This window comes from Melanotaenia boesemani, chromosome 9, assembly GCF_017639745.1.
Source record: "Melanotaenia boesemani isolate fMelBoe1 chromosome 9, fMelBoe1.pri, whole genome shotgun sequence".
Lineage (NCBI taxonomy): Eukaryota > Metazoa > Chordata > Actinopteri > Atheriniformes > Melanotaeniidae > Melanotaenia > Melanotaenia boesemani.
The window spans coordinates 32,354,085-32,367,032 of NC_055690.1; the positions used below are offsets into that span (position 1 = coordinate 32,354,085).

The 12,948-nt window shown below is 40.4% G+C and overlaps 1 protein-coding gene across 1 annotated transcript in view; it reads right to left on the minus strand.

Annotated features, from left to right (window-relative positions):
* The window catches only part of gpr4 (G protein-coupled receptor 4), a 65,600-nt gene extending 56,101 nt beyond the window's left edge, over positions 1-9,499 (minus strand). The window contains exon 1 of the mRNA XM_041995615.1: positions 9,367-9,499. The gene's annotated coding sequence lies outside the window, so the exon portion shown is untranslated. The remainder of the gene's footprint in view (positions 1-9,366) is intronic.
* Positions 9,500-12,948: the final 3,449 nt, after the last annotated feature.

Consider the following 12,948-nt stretch of genomic DNA (forward strand, 5'->3'; position numbering starts at 1 on the left):
TCCACCTCCACTGTGATTGTCGCTGACTCTTCAGACTTTAGACCAACCTCTGCTACAACGATTGGACGTTGCCATTCCACTTCCCAGGGACTGATTGATCCCAGGGCACTTCCTGCCCTGGGATCAATCAGAAAAACTCCGGGTCTTTTAAAAGGAGGAAGAGCCATCATTCTTGGCAGCTGTGATCCATTAGGCCCACAGTTTGCCAACTGAGATTGTTACAGACGCTGGTCTGTGTGTAACATCCTTGTGGTTTGTTGAATTGAGAAGAGACGCTCTCATCTTTTGTGAGTAGCCATTTGAGTTTGAATTTGTATAGAGTTTTTGGTTAATCTCATTGGGAGACATTTTGGTTTATAAAGTTAATGATAATTATTTTAGTTTGTATTTGAAAAAGTTAAAGGAATAGTTTTGTTTAATTGTTAATCGTTAACCTTAAATTAAGGACACCTTTTGTTAAATTGTTTTCTTTTACTTTTACCGGACAGATATAACAAAACATAGGACACTTTTTGTTATTTATAGTGAATACCTTTTGTTTGAACCTAGGGATTGTAAATAAATTATTGTTATATCTTTAAGTTTGGTCCGGCTTGTTTTTGTTATTGACCCCGCTTCCCCTAGTTTTAAAAAGGGGTCGTAACAGTTACCATCTTCCAGAGAGAATAAGCTGGTTGGCAGGCACAAGTGGTGCGGAGGTAATTATTCATGCTACCAGAGGGGCCTTGTAACAACATTTTTTTTAGTGAAAAAATGTGAATAATTTTGCATTGTATAAGTTGTAAATTTGTATTGCTAGTCATAGAAAAATATTTTTGCAAATATCTGTCCAGAAGTTGGGGTTGGAAGAGAAGCTCAAGTCTTTTTCCCATCTAGTTATTGACAACGTTATTGTGGAGCCTGAGTTTGATATCATTTTATACAGTTTATATATTATTTTTCTAAAATTTGTCATTTTCATTATATTTCCAGTTATAGATGAAGAGCAAAGTGAATTGTTTGTACCAATTTTTAACTGAATCATGAATTTTAGTTGTTATTGCAAGAACGGCCTTCTGTCCGACCCAAACCCCTAAACTAGTGTGTTAGATTACATAAACTGGTTATTTGCAGTTAAATGGGTTTGCTGTGCAGCTGAAAATCAGGGTTATGCCAAATTGGTGTATATTTACATGGTGTTGGTGGTGATTGTATTTGTTTTCCACCAGGCTGTCAGAGCTGAGAGGATTGTTCTGTTTTCAGTGTTCATTTTCTTGATCTGCAGGAAAAACATCAGTGATGTTGATAAAACTGCTGTAGGACACACTGCTGCATATTAAAAATAAAAATAATTTTTCAAAAACAAAAATGTATACTTATGGCATGCAGCTCTCCCATAGGCTACAAAACTACGGCTCCTCAATGCAGTGCAGGTTTGATTCCCGGTCTGGAGCCCTTTAATGCATGTTCAGCCCCTCTGTCTCTGACCCCTTTTACTGTACAGCAACTGTTGTATAAAGGAGCTAAAATAATAATATCTTTAAGAAAAAAAATCCCATATTATTAGCCAACCCTTGGAAAACACCAGGTTACAGAGTAAAACAGAATTCAGGAGGAAAAGAGGAAAACACGGAATCTGGAAAAAATAAAACAGATTTTATAGGACCTATATTATGACTCTGCAATACTGCAACTATTTTGCTCCTTTCTTGTCTCAAATTTGTTCAGAAGGAGATCTTGGTGGATTTTTAGAAAATTGATCATTTAGACAGTTCATATTGTATGAGCTGGATTTTGTAATGTTAGAATTACAATGAAAGTCATTACAGATCAGTCATTACAAGTCAGGTTGCAGTTAAACTGCAGACAAAAAAATTACCCACAAACATCAACAACAGTAATAATACGCCCTCTAAAACCAAAGACAAGAAAAGTTATTTATATCAAAATACTAACATGTGGAATAGAAAAAGCACAGCATCCATGGGATGAGACTTTAGAAGTGCTGACTCTGCAAAACTGCAAATTAAAACCAACATCATACACAAATCACAAACATTGACACGAATGGTCACTTTCATGTAGAAAATCTTAGTCAAAGATTTTATTGCTCATCCCTAATAATAAAATAAAAGAAGTGTCTGTTTCTCGTCATAATGAAGCTGCAGAGACGTAAAATGTCACGTTGCTCTCGAGTCACTTAACCATTAAAATCGTTGTCATGAACAGAAGAGCACGACAACGGGATGAAGACAGAGAGCTAAAAATGCAGCAAACTTCTAAACTGCAAAGCTCATGGCGAACAGTGTCTGATAAACACAACAACCACCAGAGCTCACACATGTTGTTGCTTATGCAAATGAGCTGTTAACTCCGGGGAAACAGAAGCTCATCACCCACAATAAAGCACAGCGGAACAAAAACAAAAACAAGAACAACACTCCACTCGGAGACGTCCAATTAAATATGCCGCTCCGCTTGGCCCTGGACTCCTTTCATTTTTTGTGTCTGTGGGTGTGAGAATGGACGGGTGTGTAGGTGAGACTGTAACACCTTCAGCCCGACTATGAGTCATCCCTCTGACTAAGAGACAGGATTGTAACACTTGTTGTTTCCAAACCAATTATCCAATTAGATGAGCCGAGAGCTGTTTGTCCCTCTGGGATCCACCACCTCAAATCAGTATGAACAAATGCAAATATAAACCTCAATGAATCCTACTTTTACTTTCATCACAGACAATATGAAGCCAGGATATTTCAGGTTTTGTCTGGTGACAAAATTTCATTTTGGGCCTGCAACATATTATATATAGAAAGATTTGGAGTACGGGAATTTCAGGAATAGAAATGAGAAAAAATGGGCAGAAGATCTCCGGTTTGATTATAAATGATAAATTTAAAAGTAAATCATTAAACAGTTTAAAAACAACATTCCTCAAAGAAAGATGGTAAAGGATGTAAATATTTCTCCTTCTAGAGTGCAGAATATCATTTAACCGTTTACATAAACTGGAGAGGCTGGACACTAAACTGGACACCTGTGATCCCTGATCCCTCAGACGGGCCTGCATCCAGTACCAGCATTCATTATTAGGGATAAAATCACATGAACAAGGAATCTCCGTGGGAAAACTCGGTCCAGCTCTTTAATATGGAGGCATGAGTGATGGACCAGCACACAGTGGAAACCTGGACTGCTGTCAGACTCATCAGTATTCCAGATCTTTGATGGAAGAACTGGAGCAAAGAACAAAAAGGAGCATCCAGACTGATGTCAGCAACAACTCCAAAAATCCGGTTCTGGGATGGTGAATGCTTCCCTCAAGGTAACATCTTCTTAGACCACAATCTGTCCACATTACAGCAGCGTGGCTGAGGAAGAGGAGGGTGCTGAACTGGAGTGCATGGTCTGCTTGCAGCCCTGAGTTTGGAAACGAACAATGCAATACACTGTTGCACACCTTGAAGGTGCAGTTTGGACCTAAATCAAAGGTCAATGACACAAATGTTGGTATCTAATCACTTTACTAAAATAATTGTTGTGTTTTCATTCACTCAGAATGAACCTTTTATATCTTTCTGCTGTGGATCAGCACACATGGCAGGCGCCATATTTGTGCCACCATTTCACTGAAAACTGCAGACTGTTTGATAAAAGCACCGTTTGGGATACATAACACCTTAAAAGGCACAAAAAAGAAGAAAGTACCCTTAGGAGATTTTGAAGTAGTTACCTATTGTGCATTCATCACTGCACCCATGGCCACTAGACCCACTCACAGATGAAAACATTTTTATATCTGGAAGAATTTTGGCCACAGATGACCACCGTCCATTCACACTGTGCTTGGTATTTTGAGTAATTTCTATACCCACCACCTTTAAGATATATTTGCAAGAAGAACTGGGCAAAGTATCACCAGATACTCTTCACTACTTGGTACCTCGGGGCCAGAACATCTTTTAAGTGTGAGAGCAAATGAAAACCTTAAAAAGTGGTCAAAGTTTTACTGTCCCAACTTATTTTGGGATTTCCAAAACTTCCTGGAAATGAAATCTGAGATTTGTTCACACATCAGCGCTAACAGGACGTCTCTCACCGATAGTGAGTCTAGGTGTCATGCATGTTTAGTACTGAGTGTATATCTTTCATGCAGCACCAGTCATACAGGTATTTCTTGATTGTTTCCACTAAGGTTTTGTACTTTAACTTGAGATTTGATGTCAGACTGAATTAAATTAATTGGGGGAGGGGTTCTCATGGCAAAGCTTTGTTACAGGACAATATAATAACCAACCGTCAGGCTTCCCGTTCAGACTCTCTTTTCAATGCAGCTGTTAATAAGTGATTTTTTTTTTTTTTTTTTTTTCACACAGGCTCTTAAGTGCTGCTTATCAGAACTCCTCTGGAGAGCAATAACACCATCAGTGCTACATGTTGCACATCCACCCTGCCAGGAGGCCCTTTTCTATTCTCCTGTGCTGTCACTTCATCTATCATCCTTTTTCTTCTCCTCCCTCTCCATCCCTACTTCAATGCAAGTCATTTTCCAATGGCCATGAAATCCTGCAGGGTCTTGTTTTTTTCTTTATTTTCCTGTGGGCTCTTTTATTTGTCTTCTGTATCATTGGATAATCTTTTTTTTTAATCCATTTATTTATAGTCTATCTATCAGATGTTGACATGTTTGACAAGAATGAGGAAAAATCTCGACTTGCTGGTGATTCCACTAGGTTGTCAGGTTCAAATGAAATCCTCTTGTGTTTTATTTTCCCAATAGCCAAATGTTAGGTGTCCAAAAATGGAAAACCAGGGTGAATTCAAAGGAAGAACAGCGATTTGTTCATTTACTAAAACTCAGTAACATAGAAAGCATCCGATTGCTCTAACAAGTATCAGCCGTGAAGTGGATGTAAGTGTTTATTCAGCACCACCAGATCCCACCAGGTCGTCAGCTGGGAAAGGATGGAGCGTCCAGCTCAGGAATGAGATCCTGTCTCAAGTGGAGGAGTTCAAGTATATCAGGGTCTTCTTCATGAGTGAGATAAGACGTGAGCTGAAGATCAACAGGTGGTCTGTCGGGGTGAAAAAGGAGCTGAGTCTGAAAGGCCAAGCTCTCCATTTACCCGTCCATCTCTGTTTCCTCACTTATGGTCACAATTTTGTTACTGTTTTGGGTAGTGACCCAAAACAGTAACAAATGTTTCCTCTGCAGGGTGTCTGGGCTTTCCCTTAGTGATAGGGTGAAAAACCTGGTCATCTGGAAGAGGCTCAGAGTGGAGCTGCTGCTCCTTGGCTCAGGCATCTGGTTAGGATGCCTTCTGGATGACTCGCTGGTGAGATTCCGGCCACATCCTACTGGGAGGAAGCCCCGGGAGAGACCCAGGACACCCTGAAGTATCTATGTCTCTTGGCTGGCCTGGGAATGCTTTGACATAAGCTGGGAGAAGGAAAAGTCTGGGTTTCTCTGATTAGGCTGCTGTCCCCACAACCCGACTTTAGATAAGTGGCAGAAGTTGGCTGGCTAGCTAGCTGGCTGGCTGGCTGGCTGGCTGGCTGGCTGGCTGGCTGGCTGGCTGGCTGGCTGGTGGCTGGATGGCGTATACATCACATGGTAGAAACAGGTACCATGCTGGAGTACTGGAAAGGTGAACTGGTTAGGTGCCACATATACTGAAGCTTCTTGGTACAGTCAACATGGGTTCAAGTCCAGACCATTGCTGCATCCCCCTGATTCATTTCCTGTCAAGTTACTTTAAAAGATAAAGGCCAATAGTGTCTGAACAGTTCTTAAGAAACATAAGTGGCTGGATAGCTCAGTTGGTATAAAATCTGTCTCCTGGGAGACCAGAGTTCGAGTGCCCAGGGAGACAAATATGAACACCTTCCAGTTGGGTCCTTAAGCTGCCTGACCACTGTAAGTTGCTTTGGATAAAGCGTCTGCTAAATGAATGTATAGATATAGATATGAATGGATGCCGCATCAAAGAAACTGCTGATGCAGATAGTTGTGTTTACTCCATCTAACTGTAAACACAGATCAGGGAAATTCACACCTAAAAGGTCTAATAATGCTGAAGTTTTAATAGTCCAGGTCAGGAAGAAGCTGTTATCTGGTCAGTCTGTAGCATTAGCTTTTCTGATGAAACTTGATAGAAGAAGCTGCTTGTAAAGCTTTCCTGGTCGAAACGCCAATATTTTCAGATTCATCTGACTATACGTGACATCACACTGACATCACCCTGACATCATGTTTGGAGGCTTGAGGAAAAACTGCAGTGGATGTCTGTGATTGGTGAAGATCACAGAAGCTGCTCACAAGTTCCACTGATTCTGTTTGTTGGTTAAATTTCCTTTCAGCTCCAGTTTATCAAACTGGTGAATCTGTTGACCTTTTCCCAAATCGCTGTCTGATCTCTGAGGAAGAAACTGAACCAGGAGGAAGAGGAGAAATCTCTCTGGGCTGAGTGATGGAGGAGGAGAAGATGTGTGTGTGTGTGTGTGTGTGCATACTCGGCTGAAGTGGTGGAAAAAAGAAGTGACAGGTAAGTAAAGCTGCAGCTCTTAGCAAACCACAGCCACCCATCTGCCTTCAAGGTTGGAGCTAAAACTGCACAGCTTATCTTTTCAATGGGGTCAGAAATAGTTCAACACAAGAGACAAAGGAGGAGGAGGAGGAGGAGGAAGGTCGGTGTAGGGTAGAGGATTGTTTACTTGCAATGTTATAAATGATGCATGATATCGAGGATATAGGAGAAAAGCTGTTGCATGCAAATTCAGTGAATTGTGAATAAAATGTGATCTTTGCCAGATTGCATAACATCCAGTGCTGTTACAGCTATATGGCAGGTTGCAGAGACCGAGCAGGTAGAAGTTCAAAACTCAGGAGCAGGAAAAACAAAAAAGAGAAGAACAAACGTATGAATCTCAAAGTAGGTAAAAAGAAGGGAGAGCAAACTAAAAAAAACTATTATACAATATAAATATATTCATTTTTTAAAAAGAAGAATTGTGTTGGAGAAATTGTTGATTCGTTGTGTTTATGTTTAAGTAAACAAGCAAACAAACAAATCACAAAGTTCTGCTGAAATATTCCCTCGTGAAGAGAAACACTGTCATGAGCTTCGTAGCTCATGTGTTCATCTGTTTTAATAAAGTGAAACATTAACTCATATTTGTGAATATAAGCATCAAAACTCAAACTTCTTAAATCTAAATAAACAGTTTAAAACTTGAAGTCCACCAGTCGGAGGACTTGGAGACAGGTGGTGGCAAACTGTACCAAGATGGCCGTTTTGGAGACGTCCCCTGAGCTGCCTGCACTAAAACATGTCCACGAATATTATCACAATACGTATCTGTATATTTATAGATAATTACAATATATCTAAAGAAAATATTTAATTATGCATCTATTAAATTAAGGATGAATATTTTATTTATTTATTTGTTTTGACTTTGATCTGTCTCTGACGTCTATGCAAAGATTTTGAAATTTTAGAAAAACAAAATTCTTCTTGTTATTTAAGTAATATTGTAAAAATCTACTAAACTATAATGTTCAGAGCGAAAGTTACTTTGTTCCTTGTTGGAAAAAAGGAAATTTGAGAGAATGATTTTGTTTGGCATTTTTATGCGAAAACAAGAAAAAATAGAATAAAAACAGAGTCATGCGAGTCTCCACTAAAGGCTGTTGGCTGTGGATGGTATAAGCCACTGGACATTAGTAAGCTATATTTTTGTAAAATATTTATATTATAAAAATATGAAAACTTATTATTTTATAAATGTTTTATGGAATAGATAAAAATAAACTAAATAAAAAGTTAAATAAGATGGAAAATGGAATAAAGTACCACTGTACATGTCTGTGGAAGTAAAATATTTAAGTGAAAAAATATGTTTTAATAACTCATGCATCAAAGGATTAAAGAAACGTGTGATTGAATGCATTCAGCTGCACTTCCAACCTGAATTATTTTCCCCAAATAAAATTATGCGGGTAGAAACTTTGATGAGCTACAAACTTGTCTGCTGATCAGTAACATTGATTGAAGTTGACGACTTATATGAACCCTTAATAATAAAACATCCACTGAACTTATTTATTCTCAAAACTAATTAACTTAACTGTTTTATTATAAAGTGAGTTTGTAATTTGAATTAATGTGAATTGATTTATTTGGGTTTTAAATCTTTCATTATTTAGTTTTTGACTTTTAATTATTCACAGCTTGAATGTTCTTCCTGCCTCAAACTGGATTTTCTCCAGGTACTCTACCTATAACAGTCCAAATATATCCATATAGGCAAATTGGTACTAATTGGCTGTAGTTGAGTGAATAATTTGCTTTGTGGTGGACTGGCAGCCTGCCCAGGGTGAACTGATGACAGCAGTGATGAAACAAAGGTACAGAATGTCCTCGTTTTCAAGGTACAGAGTTTGTACCCTTCAAGGTTGCAGCTGAAGATACAAAGCCTCACATTAAGCTCAGATCTGTAACTGGATCAGGTCACACTTCATTAATCATCCATAAAGTTGAATTAACGACAGTAAAGATGAGGTTTGTTCAGAGTAAATACTAAAAATGTGAGCAGTTTTCTTAAAAAACAAACAGAAACAAATAAAACAATTTCTCAGAAAGTTGCAGTCTGCTCTGAAACATTCGCTTTGCGCACAGACTCATGTTTTAAAGCCAAACCTCTCAAACACTCGTTCGCAGCAGCGAAGATTTAAGATCGACACACACCACTTTGTAAAAATCCAATAAATAAGCGTCACGTCAAAGTGGCACAGCTTTAAATTTCTTTGACTCCACGCAGAGCCTTTCAGCCACATAATAACCTATCATCTCCATCTCACCATGCAAGGCTGCTCGCGCTCAGTCGCTCATATACAGACACAAACAAAACTCTGCGTCCGCGTGCAGCGTAATATTCAGCTGCAGAGGGTCAGCAGAGGCTGATTTAATTGTTCACTCTCATGATTTATTAATTGTCCGCAGGCAACAGACGCAGAGCTGCAGGGATACAAGAGGCTGCTGTTGTTATGTCCATGCTGCCGACTCAGCCTCTTCCTTCATCTGACTTTTCAAACAAGTTGATGGAGACTAAAACCAGCCTGGGAGAAGGATGGAAGAGATGTCTGACTCAGACGGAAAGCGGAGTTAAGAGGAAGAGCAGAGGAAATATGTATGCTTGTTTTCTTCAGTATTACAAACACTGGTAGCTTATTCCAGTTTACTCCTTCTAAGATAGATAGATAGATAGATAGATAGATAGATAGATAGATAGATAGATAGATAGATAGATAGATAGATAGATAGAGTTGAATTCCTGCTGTCTGTAGTGTAAAAAGCTCATTAACAGCGCATCGCTACTCACATTCAGCAGGTTCCTGGATTCCCGTCTCTTCCCAGGTCATATCAGGTCATATCCAGACAAAAAGTCGGTATTTCTCTGAACCTCCGTGAAAACCGCTCGGAGAGTTGAGACGGTGAACGCAGCAGCGCGCGGAGCGACTACAGGCGGCGGACTGAGACCGAGATGCCCGCAGAGGGAGAGAGAGAGAGAGAGAGAGAGAGAGGCGGCACTCTGAGCATGTGCGCGCTCCCTATGCGCGAGTGCGCCCTCGCATCTCTTTTATTTTTTTTGTTAACGATTATGTATTCCTGAAAAATTCTGCTCACACAATTTCATTTCAGACAAAGTAGGCCTGTTAAGCCTCATCCTTTCCCACAATTTGTTTTATGTTTAATTGTCAACATAACCTAAACCAGGGCTGCTGCTAGCCTTCTGGGGGCCCAAACAAAGCAGGAACCCAGAGTCAGTTTGATTAGTTCACGTGTCTGTTGTTGTTGTCCTCACTTTTCAGGACAAAATTGTCCCATTAAGCCACATTAAACTCACATTTTTTATAAACCTGACAGCTATTACAACACATAATTATGCATTCTGTGATTTTCAGGTTTCATTTTCCAGATTAATAGTAAAATGAGTGATTTTACTGTTCACCACTAAAGTCAGCCCCATTACAGGTCTGTGTATATCATACAGTTATTTTATGCACCGTGGTGTTGAAGTGTCTACTTTTATACAATTAAAACTTGAATTGTAAATTCAAGTAATACTAATTAGTAACTACTAATTGTAGGCAGATTGTTCTCGTTGACAGTCTGATCACATCCTACAGTGACAGTTACCTAACGAAGAGTTGTTATTTTATATGCCCAGTCTCACCAATATTATAAAGAAAAATCCCGTTGGCAAAAAACGAAGTGCAACACAAAGAACTTGCTCCGAACTGAGAGCATGTCCACCATCAGTGTTGGGAGTAACGTGTTACAGTAACAATATTACTTTTTTGGATTTAGTCCAGTTTCAGTCCAAACTTGTGACAAAAAAATCCTGCTCGCCGGTCAGTGGAAGGAGTCCTTCAGCAGCCGAACCACCTAAACCTGTGTGGCGGCTGTAGCTCAGGAGGAAGAGCAGTCGTCTTTTGACCAGAAGGTAGGCGGATCGATTCCAGACTTCCACTGACTACATGCCGACGTGTCCTTGGGCAAGACACTTAACCCCACGTTGCCTCCCGATGTGCTTTGAGTGAACAAACTGACTGGAAAAGCACTATATAAGTCCATTTACCATTAAACAAGCAGCCGACCCACCTAAACAAGCTAAACTTTTTATAACATTTCCTGAAGTGCGGCAGCCGGTAAGACAGACATGAACAAGCTGGTTGCAGGGTTCATTGTAGGAGACATGCTCCCCCTGTTGACTACTGGATTAGAAAAATACTAAATAAAATGATAATGGCACAAGTGTGCCCATCTCTTCCCACAGACAGGGATATTGTTCTTGTGGTTTTAAAGCCATTTTGTTTACAATATACAATAAACACTATGCAAACAGGAGGTGATGATTCAGCTATGATGTTTGTCCATGTCTACATGGTGAATTAAGAAATGGTAAAGTAAAGTAATAAGTAGTGTTACCTTTCAAATGCAGTAACAAGTAAAGTAATTTCATTACAATTTACAGAAGTAATGAGTACCTAGTAACTAATTACTTTTTTAGAGTAACTACCCCAACACTGTCCACAATGTGTCATATGAAAAATATGAGAATATTGTTCAGATACATGATCGATTGTGCCGAAATTAGATAACGCTCAAACAAATAATCATGAGGGAATGATAAAACAACCAAGCGGGGTCTGATCACCCTCTGCGGCGTAATTGTGCTTTGATGTCAACTGGCTCTTCAAGAAATGGACACGCAATGTCTGACACTTCCTTAAGTCTGCAGGCTGCAGTTAAGAGGAGGAGAAACTCAGGGTTAGTTTGAGCATCTTCCTTCTGTTTTTATTTCATTAATTGCATTTCTTTTAATCTTCGTTTTTTTAATGCACTTGTATCATTTTCTGCACCCTGCTGTAATGTTTTATGTAAAGCACATTGAATTGTCTTGTACATGAAATGTGCTATACAAATAAATTAGCCTTGCCTTAGTTGAAGAAAACTTGCCAGCGAGCAGGTTAGCTCCCACCCCGGTGCCCAGGTCCTGCCCAGTGTCCTGCCTCCAAGGAGGTCGCACCTCCTCCATCAGCTGTGGTTCACGTCTCCGAGGAGGTCACCCCTATTAATAATAATATTAATAATAATAATTTACTAAAAAACAGGAATAAAAAAGTCAATAAAATACTATTTAGCAGAAGGCTTTTTTTTTAAAAGGAAGGTTTTCAAGTTTTGCTTAAAAACTTCTAAAGACTGTGGACTTCTCAGATGGTCTGGTAGGTGTTCCACAGTCTTGAGGCAGCAGCTGAAAAGGCCCGATCACCCATGCTACGAAGCTTGGTTCTGGGAACTTGGAGGGTGTTTGTGGAGATGTGAGGGGTGAGGAGTTCCTGTAGGTAAGGAGTGGCATGTCCATGAATGCACTGGTAGGTGAGGAGGGAGACCTTGTAATCTATCCTGAGTGGGATGGGGAGCCAGTTTTCAGGAAGAGGGTGATGTGATCCTGCTTGCACACCCTCATCACGATCCTGGCAGCGCTGTTCTGGATGTATTGCAGTCTCTGAATGCTCATGCCAGTGATCCTGATGAGGAGTGCATTCCCGTAATCTAGCCAGGAGGAGACAAAGGCATGGATGAGCTCCTCTACATCTGGTAGGGTGAGTGTTGGATGGAGTTTGGAGATGTTCTTGATGTGGAGGAAGGATTACAGAGATGTTTGATGTGGGTGTCAAAAGTAAGGGGAGGGTCCATTTTAACACCCAAGTTAGAGGCAGATGAGGAAAGGGGGATATTTTGGCCAGAAAAGGTGATGCTGGTGATGTGGAGGAGCGGAGCTGGTGTGCAGTGCCAAAAAGAATGGCTTCTGTTTTCAAACTGTTCAGCTGGAGGAAATTTAGCTTCATCCATGCCTCTATCTCCCCCAGGCAGGTGGTCAGTGTGGATGTTGGCAGGGGATGAGAGGGGGGGGGGGGGGGGGGGGGGTGTTGTTTTGAGACAGAGCTGTGTGTCATCAGCATAACAGTGGAAGGATATCCCATGTCTGCTGATGATATTGCCGAGGGGGAGCATGTAAATGGTGAAAAGGGTGAGGCCTAGCACAGAGCCCTGAGGGTCACCACAGGTGACATTCTGAGGATGAGTAGGGATGGGGAGCCATTATCTGCTGCCATCAAGAGGTTGTTGGTGACCCTGACCGGTGCTGTTTGTGTGCTGTGGCCAGGGCAGAAGCCAGACTGAAACATTTCAAACAGGTTATTGTGTTTGAGGTGAGGGAGAAGTTGCGCAGCAGGTTTTTCCAGAACCTTTGACAGAAAGAGGTCTGTAGTTAGTAGAGGTCTGATGACCGCAGTTTTTAATGCAGATGGGATATGGCCAGCCAAGAGGGAGCGGTTTATGATTTTGGTGATGAGTGGAGAAATAGCAAAGATGTTTGCCTTCAGCAAGGCTGAGG